Below are 26,986 nucleotides of genomic sequence, written 5' to 3'. Positions count from 1 at the left end.
CAGGCTACTTATCAATTCAGTAATTTATTCTCTTTGTGTTTCTGTCTTCCCAATTACAAACTTTCATGTATATAGGAACAATGGGTGGGTGTGGAAGATGAGATACTTGTGAACAGTCCAGTTAGCAATTGGGCCAAACTCCTTAGGTACATCTGGTCATTCCTACATAAAAAGAACTCATGAAAGGGAACCAAGGAGTCCTAAAATTCTTTACAAAAACTCAACAGCCAAGATCAAGTAATATTGCCTTATCTGCAGCATTTGGACAAAAAATACATGGTTTATTGCCAAGAGAACTTCACTTTGTAACAAACACAGCTGATAGTTTGGTCTTCATGCCGTCTTCAGAGAGGTATCTTTTCGGCATTGGCTAATGCAGCCTATGATGAGTGGGGGTGACTTGGTTGATGCAGGTGTGTCCTAAATGTCTGTTCTTCCCTTCCTGATACCAATGGGTTAGTCTGGCATAGTCTCCTCAAGGTAATGGCAGAAGTACAAGAGGGGAGAGGAAACACAAGGCTTTTGTGGTTTTGCCCAGAATGAGCACAGTATGACTTTGGCCTAATTCTGTTGGCAAAAGCAAGTCCTATGTCCAAACCCAAAGAAGTACATCTTTCGCACATTGTGGGTGCATTTCAGAGTTATGTGAAGAACAATGTAGATACAGGAATTAGAGCCAATAAAACTGTCTATAGAAGATTCTAGTAAACAAACATATTTCTTAAAAATTAATGTGCACAATACATGTTTACAAAAGGGAGATGATTTTCCCTATGAGGCAGTTTCTGGCTCTGTACTTCTAAACAAAATATATCTTCAAAAATAATGAGGAACATTGTTTGTTTGTTTGCTTTTCTGATGTGCCTGGAGTTTGCTGGCAGCATGATATGCTCTGGCTATTTCTTTGTTGTCTGAGAAAAGCACCGACTCTCTTTGAGTGATTTTGATTCAGTTTCTCTCCGGGAAAGGCCAAGGTGTGGTGGAAGAATGTGTGTCGGGTTGGGTTAGGGGAATTAAAACATTTTGCCACTGGAGGAAAATGACAACAAAACTGTATTTAGACTAACTTCCTTGCAGACAGACATGCCTTACCCTCCCTGGAGTCCATGCCTAGATTCTCAGCCTGGCAGGCTGCTACTTGGGAACTTGGACAAGTCACTTTTTTTCTCTCTCAATTTCTTGTTCTGTAAATGGGAACTAATTGGAGGTGTCCTACTTAACTACAAAGGTGTTGTGAGTAACAAATGACATAGCAAATGGGAGAAGATGATGAAAAACTACAGAATACTGGTCATAAATAGCCGGGCAGATCGTCTGAAATCTGGGCTGTTAACCAATTTAGCCCATGAGCTTAAGGAGGCTGAAGTTACTCAATGGTTCAAGCTACTTAGGCTTTATCCTCCGGAAAAAGTTGTTCCAATACCCTTAGGAGTTAGTTATTCCCCCTAGGGAAATAGGCTTAGGAGACAGATGCAGGACGACTTGGATGCTTTTAGAAAGAGAGGTTCTGGGAATCCCTAGCCTTGAACAATATGTTTCATCATGTTTTTTGAGGTTATAGACTATGTTGAGTATCTTAAAGAAAGCTATGTCTCCTCCCCTTAGAAGAAAAAAACGCATCTCTGCATATGAATGCATCATTTCAAATATAATTTTAGGATTTGGATGGGGAATGTTCCTCCCAGAATCTCCGCTTTAGAGAAATACTGCCTGGCACTATGGGGGCACTGTCCATGTTTCCTCAGAATGCTTCACCAGGATGACTCCATCTGAGGCTTACAGAAAGGGCTGGGTCTTCCTGCCTCTTTCTTCATTTTTGGTCTTCTCCTCTCAATAGACAGAAAGACAAAAATTTTACTCCAAGACACTAGTATTTCTTGGCCCAGCTTATTCTTTGAAGGCTAAATTGCACCAGCAATTCTCTGGACATTCACTTCTCTTGCCAACCTCTTTCTCCTTCTCCTCTTCCTCCTCTGCCTCTGATTCACCTCAACTACTGCTGCTACTTCTATTTCTCCTGCTCCACCTCCTCCTTCTTCTTTTAAAAACCAACCTTTTAAAAAATTATTTTTATAAACATGCATCATTAATGATAATGTGCCTGAAAAGGTATCTTTAAAAAGGACATCACATAAGTAATACAAGCTCAGTAGAATCTTTTACTTTTATAGGAAAAGAATTCAAAGTATTTATTATGTCCCTGCTGATGAGTGAATAGTATCACTTCATCCAAACTGCCCACCCCCTGAACCAGCATTTCGTGTTGTTGCAGAATGGCCAGTTTAGTTCCCCAGTATAAATCATTGGTTATAGGTAGACATGAACTCAGTTATCATCTATAGCATCCCACCTTTGAGGATATTTAGGGTTATAACCATTGAAGGATGAGGATCATCGGAAAAAATGAGCAAGACATAGAAGGACCAAGTGGGGGAAAAGAAACTATGACTCCAAAAATTCACAGACCATGACAATTGCAAAAAAGACAGTATCAGCAAATGTGGTGATTTTTCCACAGCGCTCAAATTCTTGTCCTGCATGTCAACTTAAAAGAATTTTGTCAAAAGGACATCACACAATAATCTACTCACACCCTGAGGTTTTGAAACTTTTAAAATAACAATTGAAAAAAAAATTGAATAGGGTTATATATTCCAATTAATCTGTGATCCCTCTTGATATTTTCTGATGATCGAACTGGTGACCACTTTACCACACTGTTTAGCATCCATATTGTTTTTATATTTATTGTACATTATGTTGCTCGGGCTTAATTTATGAGCAGTTAAACAAAGGTGTTTCCTTTTTAAAGTATCTTTCTAGGTGTGGAAATGTTACTGAGTGAAAGTATAGCAAAAGGAAAACACTGTTGAACAATGTGTTTTAACAATTCTTTGAAGCTACAGACTCTATTGAAGACCCCATAAAAAGCTATGGCTCCTCCCCTAAAGGGGACACAGTGCACCTATGCATATGAACCACAATTCTGAGCATAATTTCAGGATTTGGGTGGAAAAATGTTCCTAGAGTATTCATTATTCCCCAAGCTCTGGTAGGAAGACTGTAGTTTTCTCTAACTCATGCTTGTAGTTTCTATTTTATACTCCTTCAGGTAATAATAGTCTACTGGGAAGAATCATTAAATAAACAAACCAGGTGAAGTCTAATAGGAAACAGTCACTCTACTTAAAGGAAAATGAGAGTGAGCAACCGCACCTTTCTCTATGTTTCTATTTGGCTTTTATGAAAATCTTTTGGGTGCGGGAATTCAGTGTTTATAACTGTTAGATTTGCCATCCTTTGAACTTTGTTATTTGTACAGCAGCTGTAAAAAGAGGTGAAGGCCGTAAATAGGATCTTGATCGTCCATGCAAATTATATTTCATGGCATATGTTATTGTAGCATTTCAGAAGTTTTTGTAGGAAGTATCTATCTATTTGAATTGCCTGGTAAATATGAAGATGAACAAGGAATACTACATGGACCATGATTTCCATACGCTCTAGAACTGTTCAAAATCCCTACTGCCATTAACATTCATCTCTTGGAAGTAATTCTGAAAAAGATGTGGTCTGGTTTACCTTGGAAAAAAATTGCTTTTTTGTTTTTGTTTTGTTTTGTTTTGTTTTTTGTTCTGCTACTACTGAGAAACTTGAATCATTAGGTAAATGTCTCATCTAATTGTTCTAGTTAGATTTTTCTCTGGAGAAACTGATCACCTATACTATAATGAACACAACACATTATCTCTATACTTTTCTCCATTTGTAAAGATTAAACCAACTAACTCTATAACGCTCCACTTAAACAAATTTACGAATAAAAGAAAGATTAGTCACACGTCCATGATTTGGGCTTCCAGTTCTCTTCTTTTTCCCTTTCTTGCCTATCCTTAGGGAAATGTATCTTTAAAAATGCCCTCATTAAAGGGTGAGATGGAAGCTGGGAAAAATAAATCTCAGTTAATCAGCTGTGCTGATTATGGGCATGGTGTCTCATGCCTGTAATCTCAGCACTTTGGGAGGCCAAGGCAGAAGTATCACTTGAGCCTAGGTGTTTGAGACCAACCTGGACAACAAAGCAAGTCTCCATCTCTACCAACATTTTTTTAAAAAAATTATTAGCCAGGAATTGTGGCTCAGGGCCATAATGCTACCTACCTAGGAGGCTGATGTGGGAGAATCACTTGAGCCCAGGAGGTTGAGGCTGCAGTGAGCTTTGATTACTTCACTATGCAGTGAACTTTGATTACTCCAGCCTGGGTAACAGAGCAAGACCTTGTCACTAAAAAACAAAACAAAGCAAAACAAAACCATAATGGCAATAATTTGAGAAGGATATGTTCCTCTATCACAACTTTGGTCACCACAACCATCATTTTTATCATTGTCATCACTGGAAACATTATCAGCTATTACCATGTGCCAGGAACTATGCTGAGTTCTTTCCTTGTAGTGTCTCAATAAACCTCACTTCCCTATTAGGTGGGGGCCTTTGCACAGGCTAGTTCCTTTGCTTGGAATGCCCTTCCTGGCCCCTTTCTGATGCCCACTAGCCCATCCTTAACCCATCTAATTAATACTAACCCATCCTGCCACTCATCAGACATTACTTCCTCTGAGAAGACCACACTGTCTCCATGTCCTTCTATGTCCCCTTATCTTTCTGGATTACGAAGCTGCCAGCCGTGGAAGAGCAGGGACCATACGACTGTTTGCTTAATAGGCAGTATGCAGCACACAGCACACGACCCGGTACATGACACTTTGTATTTGTTCAATACATGTGGCCCAATACATTGATATTAGATAATGACAAAGATAATCATTATCTAATATCAATATATTGATATTAGATAATGACAAAGATAATCATTATCTAATATCAATATATTGATATTAGATAATGACAAAGATAATCATTATCTAATATCAATATATGTGGCCCATATACCATATATGCAGCCATATAGCAGGAAGTGCCACAATGAGGACTCTATTACAGTACTTTTCTGGATCCAGAGATTTAACCACTGGAATTCCACCTCCTGCCTCCTCCTCCTCTTCTGCATCTTACTTCCTGTCCTCTTCATCACAACAGCATAGTGCGGTGTGAAAAGTGCTGGCTCTACATTCAGACTGTCTGGGTTTGAATCCAGATACTACATGCAAAACACTGAGAGCTCAATATTTACTGTTTCTAGAATTGCCCTCGTCCCCACTCCCAATATACCAGATGTGCTGTTGTGTCGCTGGAATTAGCCAGGGCCCCTTCCAATAGAATTGATGCTCTAGGGCCAAAAACGCTGCTCCAGAGAGGCATACAACACATATGTAGAACTGGATGAAAAATGACAAACTAACAGTTTACTAAGGCCATGGAAAAAGAAAAAGATCAAAAACTAATGATGCATCTAATGGTGATGGAAGGAGGATTCTGGTTAGAGAAAGCTTCAACCAATGAGGAAAATGTGGGAGTTGTGTGAATAATTCTAGATTAGGGTACAGTGAAGCATTGGATGCACTGTTCCAAGAACTAGGAAAGGCTGAGGGTAGGGGATGAGAGAAATAGAGGGTACTTAGAAAAAGTTCTGGAAGTCGATGGTAGATATTAGTAAAGATACGAGGTGCATTGAGACTTTATTGCAAATAGGGAGACTGATCCAAATGCTAGGTGACAAAGATTATCATTATCTAGAAGGATGGTGGATTAGAATAAAGCATGGATTTGCTACATGCCTGTTTCTTTTTTTTTCTGATTCATATTTTCAAAGGTAGCTTATGCTAATTCACCGAGTATATTATTGCCCTTGACTTTGATGACAATTTAAAAATTTAACTAATAAAGAAGACTATAAGCAGTATCCAAACCTGTCTTAAGGCTGGGTGCGGTGCCTCACACCTGTAATCCCAGCACTTTGGGAGGATGAGGTAAGCTGATCACTTGAAGTCAGGAGTTCGAGACCAGCCTGGCCAACATGGTGAAACCCTGTCTCTACTAAAAATACAAAAATTAGCTGGGCATGGTGGAAGGTGCCTGTAATCCTAGCTACTTGGGAGGCTGAGGCAGGAGAATCACTTGAACCTGGGAGGCAGAGGCTGCAGTGAGCCAAGATAGTGCCACTGCACTCTAGCCTATGCAACAGAGTGAGACTCCATCTCAAAAAAACAAAAAACAAAAAGCCTTTCTTAAGTATATTAATCGTGATATGACAGACTCTGAATTTAAAAGGTCAACATGAATGATAAATAAATGAGAAAATTTTATATATTTGTGCACATGTTGCAAAATAGAGAAAAATCAACATATCCTAGAAATTGGTGCTGTAATTGCAGGTTTAATTTTACCAGTGGTTACATTTCTCATAGTTTCCCGTGTTGGAGTATGGCATGGGAATGAATGACCACAGAATTAGCAATTATCCTGTAATTTTAAAAGTGTGGTTGAATTTGTTTCTGTTAGCATTAAGTTTTCCACTTACATAAAAACTTACTACACAAAAGCTTTGGGGAAAATGGATCAATCTTATGTTCTCTAGTGTTAGAAGCTAGTGAAGATAATGATATCATTAAACTCAATATCCTTATGAAAAAAAGAACAGTAATGGCTGATTTGTATCTCTAAATAGCTACATTAATTAAATTCTAGTCTCTTGAAACACTGAGATTTGGGGCGGAGAATACACAAAAGTTTTTAAATGTTAATTTTGTACAATAAAACAGGTTCTTCTGGCCATTCTTTTTTACTTATAGCACAGGGAGACTTAAAATAAAAAGCTGGAAATTCCCAAGATATATTATTCTAGCAACAAGAAGTTCATGCTTCCATAGTGTTATGTGACTTTCCCTTGATTCTAGTTCATAAGGGCAGGAAAACTGCAGTCACTTCTTTATACGTACGACTTTGCCCAGTGCAGGGCACAATAGTAACCAATGAGAATTTGCCGATGAGGGTGAATACATCTAGTGTGTTAGAATTCAAGTTCTGGAACATTGACTTAGTCACTACCTTGGAAAGAAAGTAGGTAGGAAACCTGAATTCACTATCATAGAAAATTCTCAGATGCCATTTTCTCACTCAAAGTTTCCTGGTTTCCTTAAGCAAAGGAAAGTGGGAGTGTGCAGCATTGGAGACGCAGGAGAACTCTGACCACATAATCTCTCTAGACCTTGGGTTTTTGCCTGGAACATGTTGGTCTGTTACCTTGCAGTGAAGGTGGCTGGGTGGTGGTGCCCTCCGCCTTTAAGACAACCTCAGAGGTGAATGGGCAGCAGGCATGCGTGTTTTCTTTCTGTCTGCCTGGTCCAGGAAGAAGATGGAGAGCAAAGGCTTTGGGAGGGGAAAATTGTCCCTTATCCAGGGGAGTTAGAGAAGCCAAACAGCGTGGAAGACTAGGAGCCTCAGTAGAAGCTCTCTTACTTTAGCTATGATGGAGACAGAGACATTTACTTCTCTTCATGATGAACAGGAAAACCTAGCCCCACACAGACTGACTTAACCATTGTAACCCATTAGCCTGTTGCAGAGTTACAGAACACAACTAGCTCTTTAGCGGTGTTTGGCTGGTTGGAACTTAAAAATTAAGAAAAAAAAAAAGGATCCTCTTTTTCCTAATTCTAAAAGTAATATATAGTGATTCCAAACATTTTGTAAAATACAGAAAAATAGGCCAGCCACAGTGGCTCACGCCTGTAATCCCAGCACTTTGGGAGGTTGAGGTGGGAGGATCACTTGAGTTCAGGAGTTCAAGACCAGCCTGACCAACATGGCAAAACCCCATCTCTACTAAAAATATGAAAATTAGCCAGGTGTGGTGGCCAGCACCTGTAATCTCAGCTACTCACGAGGCCAAGGCAGGAGAATCCCTTGAATCTGGGAGGTGGAGGTTGTAGTGAGCTGAGATCTTACCACTGCACTCTAGCCTGGGTAACAAGATTAACACTCCATCTCAAAATAATAATAATAATATAAAGCAGATAAAAATTACTTGGACTGGAATCATCCAGAAATTATGACATATTTAACATTTTGGAATACTTTTTCTTTTTTAAATAAATTAATGTATATGTGCTTAAAAGTAAGTGGGATCATAATTCATACATTGTTTTTAACCTTATAGTTTCCCTCTAAGTATACTGTGAGCACTGACCCATGTCCTTACATGATTTTTAATGATGCCACAGAATAGTTATATTAATCACAACTCTGTTTTGGGCTATTTACATTGTTTACAGCTTTGGAATTAAAAATACTGCAATGGGCGGTGGCTGAGATGGCCAAATAGAAACAGCTCCAGTCTACAGCTCCCAGTGAGATCAACACAGAAGGTGAGTGATTGCTGCATTTCCAACTCCAGTAGTGGGCTCATCTCATTGGGACAGGTTAGACAGTGTGTGCACCCCACGGAGGGCCAGCAGGACCAGGGTGGCACATCGCCTCACCCAGGAAGCACAAGGAGTCAGGGAGGGAGTTCCAAGCGAAGCCATGAGGCACTGTGCCACGAGGAACAGTGCACTCTGGCCCAGATACTACGTTTTTCCCATGGTCTTCGCAACCCACAGACCAGGAGATTCCCTCAGGTGCCTACACCAGCAGGGCCCTGTTTTTCAAGCACAAAACTGGGCGGTCATGTTTGGGCAGACCCCAAGCTAGCTGCAGGAGTTTTTTTTTCACACCCCCAGTGGCGCCTGGAACACCAGCGAGACAGAACCGTTTACTCCCCTGGATAGGGGGCTGAAGCCAGGGAGCCAAGTGGTCTTGCTCAGTGGATCCCATCCCCACAGAGCCCGGCAAGCTAAGATCCACTGGCTTGAAATTCTCGCTGCCAGCACAGCAGTCTGAAGTTAACCTGGGATGCTGGAGCTTGGTGGGGGAAGGGGCATCTGCCATTACTGAGGCTTGAGTAGGCGGTTTTCCCCTCACAGTGTAAATAAAGCCACCTGAAAGTTCAGACTGGGCAGAGCCCACTGCAGTGCCACAAAGCCACTGTAGCCAGACTGCCTCTCTAGATTCCTCCCCTCTGGGCAGGGCATCTCTGAAAGAAAGCCAGCAGCCCCAGTCAGGGGCTTATAGATAAAACTCCCATTTCCCTGGGACAGAGCACCTGGAGGAAAGGGCAGCTGTGGGCGCAGCTTCAGCAGACTAAAACGTTCCTGCGTGCCAGCTCTGAAGAAAACAGATCTCCCAGCACAGCGCTTGAGCTCTGCTAAGGGACAGACTGCCTCCTCAAGTGAGTCCCTGACCCCGTGCCTTCTGACTGGGAGACACCTCCCAGCAGGGGTCAACAGACACCTCATACAGGAGAGCTCTGGCTGGCATCAGGTGGGTGCTTCTCTGGGACAAAGCTTCCAAAGGAAGGAACAGACAGCAATCTTTGCTGTTCTGCAGCCTTTGCCTGTGATACCCAGGCACAAAGGGTCAGGAGTGGACCTCCAGCAAACTCCAGCAGATCTGCAGCAGAGGGGTTTCACTGTTAGAAGGAAAACTAACAAACAGAAAGGAATAGCATCAACATTAACAAAAACTACGTCCACACAAAAACTCCATCTGAAGGTCACCAACATCAAAGACCAAAAGTAGATAAATCCATGAAGTTGAGGAAAAACCAGCGCAGAAAGGCTGAAAATTCCAAAACCCAGAACACCTCTTCTCCAAAGGATCACAACTCCCCGCCAGCCAGGGAACAAAACTGGATGGAGAATTAGTTTGACGAATTGACAGAAGTAGGCTTCAGAAGGTGGGTAATAACAAACTCCTCCGAGCTAAAGGAGCATGTTCTAACCCAATGCAAGGAAGCTAAGAACCTTGAGAAAAGGTTAGAGGAATTGCTAACTAGAATAACCAGTTTAGAGAAGAACATAAATGACCTGATGGAACTGAAAAACACAGCACGAGAATTTCATGAAGCATACACAAGTATCAATAGCTGAATCGATCAAGCAGAAGAAAGGATATCAGAGATTGAAGATCAACATATTGAAATAAAGTATGAAGACAAGATTAGAGAAAAAAGAATGAAAAGGAATGAACAAAGCCTCCAAGAAATATGGGACTATGTGGAAAAACCAAACCTATGTTTGATTGGTGTACCTGAAAGTGACGGGGAGAATGGAATCAAGTTGGAAAACACTCTTCAGGCTATTATCCAGGAGAACTTCTCCAACCTAGCAACACAGGCCAACATTCAAATTCAGGAAATATGGAGAAACCACAAACATACTGCTCAAGAAGAGCAACCATTTTGTCAATTTTTTAAGGAGACTATTTGTTTTTTGCTTCTTGAATCAAGTTCCTTATTGGTTCTGGATATTAGATCTTTGTCGGTGCATAGTTTACAAATATTTTCTCCCATTCTGTAGGTTGTCTGTTTACTCTGTTGATAGTTTCATCTTGTAGAAGCTCTCTAGTTTAAATAGATCCCACTTGTCAATTTTTGTTTTTGTTGCAATTGTTTTTGAGGATGTTGCCATAAATTCTTTTCTAAAGCCAATGTCCAAAATGGTGTTTCTTAGGTTTTCTTCTAGGATTCTTATTGTTTGGGGTCTTACATTTAAATCTTCAATCCATCTTGAGTTAATTTTGTACCTAGGGGTCTAGTTTCATTCTTCTGCCTATGGCTGGCCAGTTATCTCAGCACCACTTACCAAACAGGTAGTCCTTTCCCCATTGCTTGTTTTTGTCAGCCCTGTCAAGATCAGATGGTTGTAGGTTTGTGGCTTTATTTCTGGATTCTCCCTTCTGTTCCATTGGTCTATGTGTCTGTTTTTGTACCAGCACCATGCTATTTTGGTTACTGTAGTCTTACAGTTTGACGTGGGTAATGTAACGCTTTCAGCTTTGTCTTTTGCTCAGTATTGCTTTGGCTATTCAGGCTCCTTTTTGATTCCACATGAATTTTAAAAGTTTTTCTCATCTATGAAAAATGACATTGGTAGTTCAATAGGAATAGTGTTGAATATGTAGATTGCTTTGGGCAGTATGGCCATTTTAACAATATTGGTTCTTCCAATCCATGAGCATGGAATGTTTTGTCATTTGTTTGTGTCATTTATGATTTCTTTCTGCAGTGTTTTACAGTTCTCCTTGCAAAAATCTTTCACCTCCTCAGTTAGATGTACCTTTAGGTATTTTATTTTTGTGTATGGCTATTGTAAATAGGATTTCATTCTTGATTTGGTTCTTGAGTGTTACTGATGTATAGAAATGCTACTGATTTTTGTACATTGATTTTGTATTCTGAATCTTTACTGAAGCTGTTTACGGTTCCAAGAACCTTCCAGCAGAGTCTTCAAGGTGCTGCAGGTATAGTCATATCATCAGTAAAGACAGATAGTTTGATGACTTTTTTCCTATTTGAATGATTTTTATATGTTTCTTTTGCCTGGTTGCTCTGGCTAGAACTTCCAGTGCTGTACTGAACAGGAGTGGTGACAGTGGTCATGCTTGTCTTTTTCCAGCTCTCAGGGGTAACACTTCCAGCTTTTGTCCATTCAGTATAATGTTGGCTGTGGGTTTACTATAGATGGCTCATTGTTGTGGGTATGTTCCATCAATTCTCAGTTTTTTAATGGTTTTTATCTTGAAGGGATGTTGGATTCTACCAGAAGCCTTTTCTGCATGTATTGAGATGATCATGTGGTTTTGGTTTTTTAGGTCTGTTTGTGTGATGAATCACATTTATTGATTTGTATATGTTTAACCAACCTTGCATCCCAGAAATGAAGCCTACTTAATCATGGCAAATTCTTTTTTTATGTGCTGCTCGATTCACTTTGCTAATATTTTGCTGAGAATTTTTGTGTCTATGTTCATCAGGAGTGTTGACCTGTAGTTTCCTTTTTCATTGTGTCTTTGCCAGGTTTTGCTATCATGGTGATGCTGGCTTTACTGAATGAGTTAGGGAAAAGTCCATCTTTCTCAATTTTTTGGAAAGTTTCAGTAGAATTGGTACCAGCTCTTCTTTATACATCTTGTGGAATTTGACTGTGAATACATCTGTTCTAGGGCTTTTTTGGTTGGTAAGTTTTTTTACTGATTCAATTTCAGAACTCAATATTGGTGGGTTCAGCATTTCATTTTCTTCCTGATTCAATATTGGGAGGCTGTATGTTTCCAGGAACTTATCTATTTCCTCTATATTTTCTAGTTTTTGTGCATAGAGGTACTCATAATAGTCACTGTGGATCATTTGTATTTCTGTGCAATTGGTTATGATGTCACTTTTCTTGTTTCTAACTGTGCTTATTTGGATTGTCTCTCTTTGTTAATCTATCTAGTGGTCTCTCAATTTCGTTTATCCTTTCAAAATCTGACTTTTGTTTTCATTGACTCTTTATATGGATTTTTGGGTATCAGTTTCATTCTGTTCTGCTCTGATTTTTGTTACTTCTTTTCTTCTGCTAGCTTTGGAGTTGGCTTGTTCTTGTTTTCCTAGTTCCTCTAGGTGTGACGGTAGATTATTACTTTGAGATCTTTCTAACTTTTTAAGGTAAGCACTTATCACTGTAAACCTTCCTCTTAACACTGCTTTTTCTGCATCCCAGAGGTTTTGGTATGTTGTGTCACTGTTTTTATTTATTTGAAATAATTTTTTGATTTCTGCCCTAATTTTGTTGTTTATTCAAAAGTCATTCAGGAGCAAGTTGTTTAATTTCCATGTAATTGTGTGATTTTGAAAGATCTTGATATATATTTCTATTTTTATTCCACTGTGATCCAAGAGTGTGCTTGGTATAATTTAGATTTTTAAAAAATTATTCAGACATTTTTATGGCCAAGCCTGTAGTCAATCTTGGAGCATGTTCCATGTGCAGATGAGAAGAATTTATATTCTGTGGTTGATGGGTGGAGAATTCTGTAGATGTCTATTATGTCCAGTTAGTCATATGTCAAGTTTAAGTCCCAAATTTCTTTGTTACTTTTATGCCTGAATGATCTGTCTAATGCTGTCAGTGGGGTGTTGCAGCCCCTGAATATTATTGTGTGGCTGTTCAAGCCTTTTTGTAGGTCAGAAGTATTTACTTTTGGAAACTGTGTGCTTCAATATTGGATGCATATATATTTAGGATAGTTAAGTCTTCTTGTTGAATTGAACTCTTTATTATTATGTAATGCCCTTCTCTATCCTTTTTTACTATTACTGGTTTAAAGTCTATTTTATCTTTACCTCTTTTTGTTTTCTGTCTGCATGATAGATCTTTCCCTAGTCCTTATTGCTGAGCCTATGGGTGTAGTTACATGTGAGGTGGGTCTCTTGAAAACAGCAGAAAGATAGTTCTTGTTTTTCTTACCCAACTTGCCACTCTGTTCCTTTTAAGTGGGGTGTTTAGACCATTTACATTCAATGTTCATATTGATATATGAGATACTGAACCTATCATGAAGTCGTTAGCTGGTTGCTTTTGTAGTTTCTACTGTGTAGTTGTTTTATAGGGTCTGTAGGCTATGTACTCAAGCGTGTTTTGTAGAAGCAAGTGTATTAGTCCATTCTCACACTGCTATAAAGATACTACCCAAGACTGGGCAATTTATATAGAAAAGAGGTTTAATTGACTCATTTCTGTATGGTTGGGTTGGCCTCAGGAAACTTACAATCATGGCAGAAGGGGAAGATGCACGTCTTACATGGCAGCAGGAGAGAGAGAGGGGTGAGTGAAGGGGGAAGAGCCCCCTGTAAAACCATCAGATCTTATGAGAACTCACTCACTATCATGAGAACAGCACGAAGGAAACCACCCCCATGATTCAGTCACCTCCCATTAGGTCTCTCCCTTGACATGTGAGGATTATAATTCAAGATGAGATTTGGGTGGGGACACAAAGCTAACCATATCATTTCACCCCTGGTCCCTCTCAAATCTCATGTCCTCACATTTCAAAACCAATCACGCCTTCCCAATATGTCTTAATGCATTCCAACATTAATTCAAAAGTTCAAGTCTAAAGTCTCATCTGAAACAAGGAAGTTCCTTCTGCATATTTTTAACCAAACTTGCATCCCCGAAATGAAGCCTACTTGATCATGGTGAATTCTTTTTTAACATGCTGCTGGATTCAGTTTGCTAATATTTTGTTGAGAATTTTTGTGTCCATGTTCATCAGGGATATTGACCTGTAGTTTCCTTTTTTCATTATGTCTTTGCCAGGTTTTGGTATCAGGGTAATGCTGGCTTTATTGAATGAGTTAAGGAGAAGTACCTCCTTCTCAATTTTTTGGAAAGTTTCAGTAGAACTGGTACCAGATGTTCTTTACACATCTTGTGGAATTTGACTGTAAAGCAATCTGTTCCAAAGGATGGATAAAGGAAGCCTGTAAAATCACAAGCAAGATAGTTCCTTGTAATATACAATGGGGACATAGGCATTGAATAAATGCTCCCATTCCAAATGGGAGAAATTGACCAAAACAAAGGGGTTAGAGACCCCATGCAAGTCTGAAATCAAACAGGGAAGTCATTAAATCTTAAAACTCCAAAATTATCTCCTTTAACTCCATATCTCACATCTGGATCATGCTGATGCAAGAGGTGGGCTCCCATGGTCTTGGGCAGTTCTGCCTCTGTAGCTTTGCAGGATACAGTCCCCCATCCCAGCCACTTTCAAGGCTGACATGGAGCATCTGCAGCTTTTCCAGGCATGTAATGCAAGCTGTCAGTGGATCTACCATTCTGGGATCTTGAGGATGGTGGTCCTTTTCTCACAGCTAAACTAGATAGTGCTCCACTCCAGTGGGGACTCAAAAGCAAGTTAGTCCTCAAAAGCAAGTTATTGTGGGGGCTTCAACCCCACATTTCCCTTCCACACTGCACTAGCAGAGGTTCTCCATTAGGGCTCCACCCCTGCAGCACACCTTTGCCTGGACATCTGGGCATTTCCATACATCCTCTGAAATCTAGGCAGAGTTTCCCAAACCTTAATTCTCATCTTCTGTGCACCCACAGGACCAACACCACATGGAAGCTACCAAGGCTTGGGGCTTGCACCTTCAGAAGCAATGGCCTGAGTTGTACCTTGGCCCCTTTTAGCCATGCCTGGGGTGACTGGCACAAGCCCCAAGTCTGCACACAGCAGAAAGGCCCTGGACCCAGCCCATGAAACCATTTATTCCTCCTAGGACTCTGGGCCTGTGATGGGAGGTGTTGCCATGAAGGTCTCTGACATGCCCTGGAGACAACGTCCCCATTGTTTGGTGATTAACATTTGGCTCCTCATTACTTATGCAAATTTCTGCAGCTGGCTTGAATTTTCCCCAGAAAATGGATTTTTCTTTTCTATTACATCATCAGGCTGAAAATTTTTCAAACTTTTATGCTCTGCTTCTCTTTTAAACATAAGTTCTAATTTCAAACCATCTCTTTGTGAATGCATAAAACTGAATGATTCCAGAATAGTCCAGGTCACATCTTGAATGCTTTGCTCTTAGAAATTTCTTCCACCAGATACCTTAAATCATCTCTCTCAAGTTCAGAGTTCCCCAGAACTCTAGGGCAGGGGCAAAATGTCACCAGTCTCTTTGCTAAAGCACAGCAAGAATGACCTTTGCTCCAGTTCCCAAGAAGTTTCTGATCTCCATCTGAGACCACATCAGCCTGAACATCATTGTCCACATCATTATTAGCATTTTATTCAAAATCATTCAACAAGTCTCTAGGAAGTTTCAAACTTTCCCACATCTTCTTATCTTCTTCTGAGCCCTCCAAACTGTTCCAACCTCTGCTCATTTCTCAGTTTCAAAGTCATGTCCACATTTTCAGGTATCTTTATAGCAGTAACCTACTATACCAGTAGCAATTAACTGTACTAGTCCATTCTCACACTGCTATAAAGATACTACCCAAGACTTGGTAATTTATAAAGAAAAGAGGTTTAATTGACTCACAGTTTCACATAGCTGGGGAGACCTCAGGAAACTCACAATAATGCTGGAAGGGGAAGAGGCACGTCTTACATGGCAGCAGACAAGAGAGAGGGGGGAGTGAAGAGGGAAGAGCTTCTTATAAAACCATCAGATCTTGTGAGAACTCACTAACAACCACAGAAACAGCCTGGGGGAAACAGCCCTTATGATCCAATCACGTCCCATCAGGTCTCTCCCTTGACATGTGGGGATTACAATTCAGATGAGATTTGGGTGGGGACACAAAGCCAAACCGTATCGGCAGGTATCATTCTTTCATTTCTATGTTTAGAACTCTCTTAAGGGTCTCTTGTGATCAATTAGTTGTAAACACCACTGTACTCGGACCAGCCATTAAGGATCTCTTGTAAGCCTGGTCTAATGGTAACAAATTCCCTTAGTGCTTGCTTGTCTGCAAAAGATTTTATTTCCCCTTTGTTTATGAAGCTTAGTTTGGCAGGGTATGAAAATCCTGAATGGAATTTCTTTCCGTAAAGAATGTTTAAAATAAGTTTTCAATCTCTCCTGGCTTGTAAGGTTTCTGCAGAGAAGACTGCTGTTAGACTGATGGGGTTCCCTTTGTATGAGATCTGACCTTTTTCTCTAGCTGCTTTTACGATTTTTTCTTTACTGGACAGTCTGGTGACCATATGGCTTGGTGATATTTGTTTTGTATAATATCTCACAGGAGTTCTCTGGATTTTTCATATTTGGATGTCTACCTTTCTAGTGAGATTAAGATAATTTCATTGAATTATTCCCTCAAATATGTTTTCCAGGTTGTTTACTTTTTCTCCTTCTCTCTCAGGAATATCAATAATTCATAGATTTGGTTGCTTTACATAATCCCATATTTCTTGAAGACTTTGTCCATTTCCTTAAAATTCTTTTTTCTTAATTTTTGTCCAACTGGATTAATTCAAAAGACCAGTCTTTAAGCTCAACATTAGAGTTTAAATACAAAAAGAGCTCTTTCTGCATAGCTTGCTGTTCCTCAAACCCTGTGTTTCTTAAGGCTTAAAAAAAACTTTGTATTTCCATTTCTTATTTGCTAACAACCTATCCTCAGACATCCTGACTTTCCAGCCACTTCTAAGTGTGACATTGGAGTTACATCATTATCTTTGTTGTCTGAATCCCAACATGTGAACTCCAGTCTCTGTGAGTTTTAGTTATTTGACTACTTGACCTGATCTAGCTATACTTGGTATTTCTGTCATGCTCTTTATTCTTTCTGTGACCCATTTCACACAAACTTCCACCAGAGCTAAGCACTCTCCAATTTGCATTTGATAAGACATGACAGAGCCACATCAGAACCTGTCATCATAATCTGCTACTGCCTTAGGCTTAGTGAGCAGTGTCCATGTTACTGAACTCCACCATCCACAGAGTCCTTAGAGGCCTCCAGAGAAAGGTTCTCTGGGTCTTCTCAATCTCTGCTCCTTCCTACAGGAGAACCCTCAAGGCAAATTGTGGAAGTGGACCAAGTCCACCCTGGGCTGATTTAGGAAACTCCTGGCTGCTTAAGCCTATTACTGCTTCTCTAGACAGCTCCCAATTTTACAGTTCTTCTTTCTTAAAATTCACCATTCCCATATTCTAGTCCTGCATGGTCTTTACTGGACTAATCCATGCTGATGTGTGAATGACAGGGTATATGTTATCCTACTCAGGTAAGACAACTGCACTTTAACAAAAACTTTCTGGAAATAGTGTTGTAACCCAAAGAAAATCCTCTTAAAAAGCACTATTCCAACTCTAAGAAGTCTGCTAGAGGATATGCATTTGTGGCAAATAAAGCTTGCAGTGCTTCTGAAATTATAGGATGTAACCAGCTCTTTATTCCACCTGAACATAATGCCAGTCCTCATGGCATATGAATCCTTGTAAGAAGTGTCACCAGATGCAAAGTAGTGGGAAATGGAGAAGTGTTAATCTTATGCACATTAGCTTGAAGGGGAAGATAATCATTAAGTATCCAATTTATTTTGCTACTTCTTCCTGGGAGGAAAAAAAGGAATTAACATTCATTGAAACTCAACTGTGGGCTAGTTATTATGCTGGAAACTTGATATTCACAATCTCATTAGTTCTAAGAATAGCTATCATTTGTTAAGTGCTTGCTTTGTGCTATATTCTAGACTAAGAGCTTTAAATATATTACTTATTTGAATCCTACTAACAATCCTACAAAATAAGTATTATCTTCCATTTTACTAGGCAGAAACAAGGCTAGAGAAGTTAACTTGCCTAGTACTATGCAACTAATCAGTGGCAGAGTAGGAGTCAGACTTTGATCTAACTTCAAAACCTGTGTCCTTAACACAGTCCTCTAAGACAGCTATAATAATCCCATTCTTCAGATGAGGAAACTGAGACTCAAAAAAGTTAAGTAATTTGCTCTTTGTCACAGAGCCAATTGGTGATGAACCTAGTTTCCTCAATTTCAGGTCCACCTTGGTATAAAGCCCTATGTTCCTACTTGTTGACCCTTGGCAGGAGTTGAAGAGATGCCCTCCTCTCAAAGACCTTTATTTCAGCATATGGGTCATTCCAAGATAAATAATGTGGGTGAATATCAGAAAATATGTACAAAATGCACAAGGACCACTCCTCAAGATAAAAGTTGACCTAAATGTCTGGGGTTTAATCTCTGTCAATACTACTATGCTGACATTCAAATGTCTTTCTCTAAATTTCACCATCACCACACTTCAGTGTATGATGAGGAAGAGCTTGGTTATTGAGAGAAGGCTCCAGTCGAATTTGCTATATATACATAATTGCTTATATTGCTTATTCCCATGAAATAAAGAATACTAGGAATGCAGAAGGTGGAAAATAGGGTACAGTCAATGTTGAAATGAGGTTCAAAGCAATGACTAAAGGAGTTAACATAAAATTATTCTGGAAGAAGAGATTTGTTGGGCTGGAAGGGATGTGGATAATTGTGAAAATAACTATGCCTGAGAGGGGGTGGTGGCAAAGACAGACAGAAACAAATCAGAGAAATAAACAGGTTTCAAGCCATTCTGTGTGAGGGGAAAAAACCAACAAGGGCTTTACATCTTTTCCCAGAGCTGTCCTTGGGTAATCTGTAACTCATGAATTCTCCCTGAAGGCTGGCAGGTGGCCTTGGCCTGAACTTCTTTGAGGATGATTTTGTGACTTCCCTTCCTGGTTATATCCTATGCTGGGAGTACATAGGATCTGGCAGACCCACTGTGAATTCAAGGCAGACATTCATGTAGATGACTGCATAAGGTAAAGTATGTTGACTGGGAGAAAGAGCGCTGATTTGGGAACTAGCAGACTAGGTTTTAACCTCATCTCTATCACTGAAAGTTTTCTAACTTCTCAGTGCCTCAGTTTCCCTAAGGTTGGAGGAATAAGTGCAAATTATTGTAAGAAGTGTCACATGAAGCCATCTAGAACAATGCCTGGCACATGTCAGATGTTCTTCCACCTTGCATAGGTCTTTTTAATATAGATATAAATCTACCTACCTTGAACTTAAAACAAATTTTTCCCTTCCTGCTGTAGGTTTTAGGGGAAAACTATAGTCCTCTTCAGAATCTATATCGAATTATTTTTAATATTTTTATGACACCAAATTTTAAACCTTTAATCATGGCCATGATTTTTTTTGGAAACATCTAAAAATCATTTTAGCACCAAGCCTGGTGAATAAACTGGATAATATGTTTTTTTCATTAAAAAGGAAAGAAGGGAGAGAAGAAAGGAAGAAGACAGAAAAATGCCTGAAGGACTGATTTTGTTGGGTGACTCAAACTGACAAAATGTTAGTCCAAAAAGAAGTTTCTAAAAATGGCAGCAATTTGGAATAAGAATCTTCTTTGAAAGGAACAAGAGGATAACATTCATTTGGATATGAATGTCCTTTTGAACTTGACAAAAAAAAAAAAAAAAAAAAAAAAAGCATGCAGTCACACCTTGTAAACCTCTGAAAACAGGAAAGAGGGAAGGGATCAGATGATGCAAAATCTCTCATTCGTCCTTTCTCAGATTCTACTGGGTTGGCTGTATCCTCCTTGTTGGCTGTGTGTATACAGTACCTCTATAAGGAAAAACAGACTGTAACATATTTACTCCTATTGTTTTCTCTGGTTTTACAAGCTTTCCTGGAAACAGCAGAAATACCAGTCTGAAAATTGAAGTTAAAAGAAGCAGATTCTAATACTGATTGTATATGTGATATTGGGTGTTACTTGTCCTCTCTGAACCCCAGTTTCCTCCTTTGTTCATCTGTAAAAGCGCGGGATTCATTTTAGGTCTGATTGGACTAATACAGTATTTTGTTCTTGCCACACTCCATTCTTCTCAGGGAAGCAACATGATTCTCATGTGTAGATGCAGATGTGGATTGACCAGGAATTCATAAAGCACGAGATTCAGGGCCACTCAACTGCACAGACTACTCCTGGGCCCTGGAAGTGATGATGTGTTCACAGGGTCATATATTTTTGTAAAATTTGCCAATGTAGGCACCTTTGTGTTTTTTAAAATTATTTCTTTCTTTCTCTTATTGTTGTTATTATTATTATTATTATTTTGAGACAGGAGCTCTCTCTCTTACCCAGGATGGAGTGCAGTGGCCTGACCATAGCTCACTGCAGCCTTTAACTCCTGGGCTCAAGCCATCCTTCTGCCTCAGCTTCCCAAGTAGCTGGGACTACAAGTGTGCTCTGCCATACCTGGTTAAATTTTTTTACTTTTTATTTTTGTAGAGATAAGGTCTTTCTATGTTTCCCAGGCTGGTCTCAAACTCTTGGCCTCAAGGGATCCTCCCTCCTCGGCTTCCTAAAGTCCTGGGATAACAGGCATGAGCCACCATGCCCGGCCTGTATTCTTTTTCTTAAAGACGGTTTCTGACATTGCTTAAGGCTCAAGTTCCACAAAACGTGGATCTGCCCAAATATAGAAGACATGTTTCTTCCAAACCCACCATAAAATTTAGACTTCATGGAAAGTAGACAAAATCATCAAGTGATCAAATAAGAAAAGTCCAGAAGCTAGCTTTAAAACCAAGCACTTTCAAGTTCCTCCACCTCTCATCTCCTCTTTGACTTATTCTGTTTTGTTGTGTTGTTTTGTTTTGTTTAATAACAAGAAGTGGAGACTTTAAATGGTAAAATGGCTGACCCAAATTCACAACCTAGATTGAAGTCATAAAATGCACTCCTGATAATAGTTCTCTGCTCCAGCACCAGGGGCAACAAAAACCCTGAAAGCATGTGGCGATCTACTTCACTAACTGCACAAATCACAAACTGCAGAGTGAAACCAGTGAAACTGGATATACAGCCAGTTGTCATTCCTTGAAGGCCAGTTGTCACATTCACCTCATGTTTTTCTACATCATGTAAAATAGAGTGGCCAAGAGCTGTTTTTCAGGCACAGAGGAGATTGTTCCTACTCTCAATTACAGTGACTAAAATAGTAAGAAGTGCACTGAGAAAAGAGAATGGGCTGGCATTTAGTTAATTAGTTTTCAATACAGAGTCAGTCTTCGTAAAAATGAGTTGGGGGTGTGTGTGCTTAAGGTTCCTCCCAGTTGCTGCATGCTCCTATGGCTTGCCTTCCTCACAGACCTCTGTGGCTTGCCATCTTCACAGCCCCTGCCTCTGGCTTGCCTTTGGGGTATAACCAGTAGTATGTGTTCTCCTGCCGCAGCCTCACAGGCCATCTCCATGTTCTTGGAGCTTGAACCAAGTTCCCTGGACTGTCTGGGTACCCACACCTCACCAAGCTGCACGGAGTCTCAGCTCCTCTCCACATGGGGGGCATCAACCCTGGTGTATTCTATTCCCGCAGGGAAAACATAGTCACCACGAGATTACTAAACACGAATCTGACTTCAGCTGCAGGGAAGCCAGGAGAATTGTCCTTGGGGGGTAAACTACACACACACACACACATATTTATTCAAGTTGTTGGGAATGTGAGCTATGATGTGATGTTTCACAAGCCACTTATGCAATGGTCAGCCTACTTCCTGAAATTGATTCCACTGGTGGTGGCGGTAGGAGAAATATATCATGGAAATTTTTTAAACAAACAATAATTATGCATGTATTAAACTGTACATTCCTTTGTCCATTAAATTCTATTCTTCCCTATCTTGTTCACTGCTGTGCTTCTAGTTCTTTGCTCTGCCTCTACCCATAACCAATATTGTCCTCTGGAGACATAAGTTGTCAAACTCTCTTAACATTCATTCATAAAAATGTTTATTGAGTGCCTACCTTGTGCCAGCACTGTGTTTTGCTCTTGGGGAAGGAAAATTAAGAAGAAATGGCTCCTGCCCTTATGGACTATACAGTCCAGTGAGAATGATGAAGTAACAGCAGCCACAGTGCACTGCAGTTAAGTATTGAGATCAGGTCCACTCATAGGATGTCTACACCTGAATCTATTTAAATGCTTTCAGGGGATGCCTGGAAGAGATGTTCAGTGGAGTCTCACACACACTCCCTAGATGTGACCAAAGAAGCTCTGCAGTGATCCAAATATTTCATTTGGAGAAAACATTCTACTGTTTTCAACACATATAATGAGTATCTAGTGCTTTGGTTTTCTATTGCTGCCACAATAAGTTACCACAAACCTGGCAGCTTAAAACAACACTCATTTATTATTTCACAGTTTTATAGGTCAGATGTCCAGCAGACTTGGCTGGGATTCTGCTTAGGATCTCCCAAGTCCAAACTCAGGGTATCAGGGCTCTCTAAGGGAGAATCCACTCTCTGGTCCATTCATGTTGTCGACAGAATTTATTTCCTTCTCATGGTTCCCATGTTTCCCCTCTGTCTTGAAGCCAGCAATAGTGGATTTAGCACTTCTCATACTTCACAGACCTCTGACTTCCCCTGTACCTTCCTCTTAAGATTTCAAGGGCTCATATGATTACATCTGGCCCACCTGGCTAATCCAGGATAATTGCCCTAATTTAAAGCTTTTTAGGAATAAGTCATTGATACATAATATCTCACAAGTCTATTTCTCTTCCTTAGGAAACATGTCATTTCCCCCATGTTTTGTCTGTAGAATTTTTGTCCTAATCCTAAATAGGAAGTTGGCAGTTAACCCTAACACAATGAAAAAACAAAATCCTGTGGAAGTTCAGTCACGAGAAAGAAGTCCGTGAGAGAGATTCACAAGTTTTAAATTCTATACCTCATACCCGTTAGAATGTCTGTTATTTAAAAAGAAAGAAAAAAGAATAACAAGTGTTGGTAAGGATGTGGAGGAATTGGAACTAGTGTTGGTAGGACTGTAAAATGGTGCAATTGCTATGGAAAATAGTGTGGTAATTCCTCAAAAATTAAAAATAGAACTACTATATGATCCAGCAATCCCATTTGTGGGTATATATCCAAAAGAATTGAAAGCAGGGTCTCAACATGCTCATAGCAGCATTATTCCCACAATAGCCAAAAGGTAGAGGCAACCCAAGTGTTCATCAAAGGATGAATGGATAAACAAAATGTTGTATATACAGCGGGATATGATTCAGCCTTAAAAAGGGAGAAAATCCTGTCACATGCTACAACATGGGTGAACCTTGAAGACACGCTAAATGAAATCATCTGGTCACAAAAAGATGAATATTGTATGATTCCACTCATATGAGGTACCTAGAGTAGTCAAATTCATAGAAACAGAAAGTAGAATGGTGGTTACTAAGGGGCTGAGGAGAAGAGGAAAAATGGAGTTGTTATTTAAAGGGTATAGAGTTTCAATTCTGCAAAATGAAAAAGTTCTGGAGATCTGTTTCACAACAATGTGAACATACTTAACACTACTGAACTGTATGCTATAAATGGCTAAGTGGTAAATTTTATATAAGTATTAATATCACATTTTTTAAAACAGAATATACCAACACCAAGAGTGAACCCTAATTTAAACTATGGACTTTGGGTGATAATGATTTTTCAGTTTAGGTTAATTGATTGTAACAAATGCACCATTCTGGTACAGGATGTTGCTAGTTGGGGAAGCTGTGCTTGTATAGGGGCAGAAGGTATAGGAATTCTCTATACTTTCTGATCAATTTTGCTGTGAACCTAAAACTTCTCTAAAGAATAAATCTAGTTAAAAAACAGTTCTGAATTTTAGACTATGGAAATTGTAAACATCCAATAATACCTTCAGGAAAACTTGCTTATGCCATGGGTGAGGACGTCAGTGGATGGCCTCAAAGACAACATCAGTGTGTTATAATCCAAGCCATAACCTATGGTAAATTCTTGCTCCTTTGGGAGTCACTCCTTTGGAAGAAGCAGAACTCCTTCTTTCTGCATCTGCAACATAAGGGAACACATTAAGTGACCACTAAGGCCAATTTGACCAATACATAACTTTATGAGACTATGATTGTAGGTTCCATACGTAATTTTCATTGAGTGAATGGTTGTAAAATAGATGACTTAACTTAGGATTTGTGTTTGTGATTCATGATTATGTAATACTTCCCAGATTCCCCATTGAGAGATGTAACAACAATGGCTGTGTCCACGAATTCACACATAACTATAATTTGAATTTTCATATGCAGGACCTAAAAGCAATTAAGCTGTCCTTCCTTAAAAAAAATACAGCCACAAAACAAAGCTCAACGAATTTTAAAAGATCAATATTACAGAAACTATCTTTTTCTAAAAGTGGTAAAAATAAACTAGAAATCAATAGCAGAAGGAAAACTGGAAATACACAGATAAGTGGAAATTTAAAAGCACCACCTTGGTGCAGCACACCAACATGGCACAAGCATACATATCTAACAAACCTGCACGTTATGCACGTGTACCCTAGAACTTAAAGTATAATAATTAAAAAAATAAAAATAAATAAAAAATAAAAAATAAAAAAATAAAAACACCATCTTAAACAACCAATAGATCAAAGAAGAAGTCATAAGGGAAATTAGAAAATATCTTGAGACAAATAAAAACAAAGCTTACGAGATGTAGGAAAAGCAGTGCTAAGAGGAGAGTTTATAGCTATAAACATATGCAATTAAAAGAAGAAGAAAGATCTCAAATTAAAAACCTAACTGTACACCTCAAGGAACCCGAAAAAGGAAAACAAACTAAACCTAATGCTAGCAGAAGGGAGAAAATAAAGATTAGAGCAGAGACGAATGAAATAGAAAATAGGAAAACAATAGAAAACTACATAAAATTAAGAGTTAGTTATTTGAAAATACCAAAAATCGACAGTGCCTTCAACAAATGGTATTGGGAAAACTAGATATCCTCATGCAAAAGAATGAAATTGAACCCTTATCTTACACTATGTTCAAAAATTAACTTGGGCTAACAACCCAAAGGTAAGACCTCAAACTTACAAAACTGTTAGAAGAAAAGGGGGGAAAGCTTTATGATATTGAATTTGGCAATGATTTCTTAGAAATGACATGAAATAGGCAACAGATGCAAAATAGGTAAATGAGACTTTCAAACTCAAAAACTTTCGTTCATCAGTAGACACAATCAGCAGAGTGAAAAGACAACCTATGGAATGGGAAAAATATTTACAAATTATATATCCGATAAGGGGTTGGTGTCCAAAATATATAAAGAACTCCTACAACAACAAAAAAAATCAAATAACTTGATTTTTAAATGGGCACAGAAATTGAATAGACATTTCTGCATTTTATTTTTTGTTAATGTTCTATTTATATCCTGTTTTCATTGTGTATTGCGCATTTTTCTTATTGATTTGTGGGAATTATTCATATATTTCATATATTATTGATATCAATATTTTATCAGTTATATGCATACATTGCTTTTCTTTTGCTACTGTAACAAATTGTGACCAACTTAGTGGCTTGAACAACACATATTTATTGTTTTACATTGCTGTAGATTGGAAGTTCGACATGGGTCTTAATGAACTAAAATCATAGTGTTGACTGGGGTGCATTTATGGAGCATAGAAGGAAGAATCCCTCTTCTTGCCTTTTCCAGCTTCTAGAGGCCACCCCTGTTCCCTGCTCGCGGCTCCTTCCTACGTCTTCAAAACCCAGCAATGTTTCATCTCTGACCATTCTTCCATAGTCGTACCTCGTCTGACCATAGCCAAGAAAAGTTCTCCATTTTTAAGGATTCATTCAGGATTATCTCCCCCATCTCAAGGTCCTTAACCTTTGTCACAAATACAAATTCCCTTTTGCAATGTAAGGTAACATATTCACAGATTCTGGGGATTAGGATGTCAAGAGAATGGTTTGATAAATCCCCATAAGCCCATTCCCCAGATTCAACAATTACCAACATTTCATCACATTTGCATTAGCTCTTTGGTCCTTGCTTTTTAAAATATGTTTTCAGTGAGGTACAGCTTACCTACAACAAAATACATAGATTTTAAGAGCAAGATATAGGACATTTCTATCCCTCAGAAGGTTTCTTCCTGCCCCTTTGCTGAATCCTACCCCCCACACCAGCATCGCCAGCATCCCATAGGCAGCCATTGTTTTTATTTCCATCTTAAATGTAGTAATAGAATCTTTTGCAGCTGGCTTCTTTTAATCAAAATAATGTCTTAGAAGTGTGTTCATGTTGTTCCGTGTATCCGTAGTTCCTCCCTTTTTACTGCTGAGTATTATTCTAATGCCTAAATATGCCACAATTGGCTTATCTATTCTACTTGTCGAGGGACATTTTACTTGTTTCAAGTTCGGGTTATTATGAATAGAGCCGCTATTGATATTCTCATAAAAGCCTTTCTATGGACGTATGTGTTCATTTCTCTTGTGTAAATACCTATAAGTCATGGAGTAGGTATATACTTAACTTCATAATAAAGTTCAGAAGAAACTGAAAAACAGTTTTTCAGATTACCTAATTTTATTTTCTCAGCAGCAATGTATGAGAATCACAGTTGCTTCACATCCTTGCTTACGTTTCTTATTGTGTATCTTTTTTATTTTATCTATTTTACTTAGTATGAAGTGGTATTTCCTTGTAATTTTTATTGTATTTCCCTAACGTCTAATGACGTTGGGCAGCCTTACATGAGCTTACTGGCCTTTCATAACTCATTTGTTTTTG

General features: G+C 39.1%; 1 long non-coding RNA gene across 6 annotated transcripts in view; it reads right to left on the bottom strand.

The window, feature by feature from the left end:
- LOC110741680 overlaps positions 1 to 26,986 on the bottom strand; it is a 165,423-nt gene that overhangs the window by 92,622 nt on the left and 45,815 nt on the right. For 5 of the 6 annotated variants that reach the window (XR_004178686.1, XR_004178684.1, XR_002518329.2 and 2 more), the window contains one exon: positions 24,072 to 24,226. This is a non-coding gene — a long non-coding RNA (uncharacterized LOC110741680). Of the gene's footprint in view, positions 1 to 4,161; positions 4,286 to 24,071; positions 24,227 to 26,986 lie in introns of all 6 variants that reach the window. The other variant, XR_004178685.1, reaches the window with a different exon arrangement.

The sequence above is a fragment of the Papio anubis genome, chromosome 15, assembly GCF_008728515.1.
Source record: "Papio anubis isolate 15944 chromosome 15, Panubis1.0, whole genome shotgun sequence".
Classification (NCBI taxonomy): domain Eukaryota; kingdom Metazoa; phylum Chordata; class Mammalia; order Primates; family Cercopithecidae; genus Papio; species Papio anubis.
Note: the sequence above shows the minus strand (reverse complement) of the source record. Positions and strands in the feature narration are given on the sequence as shown.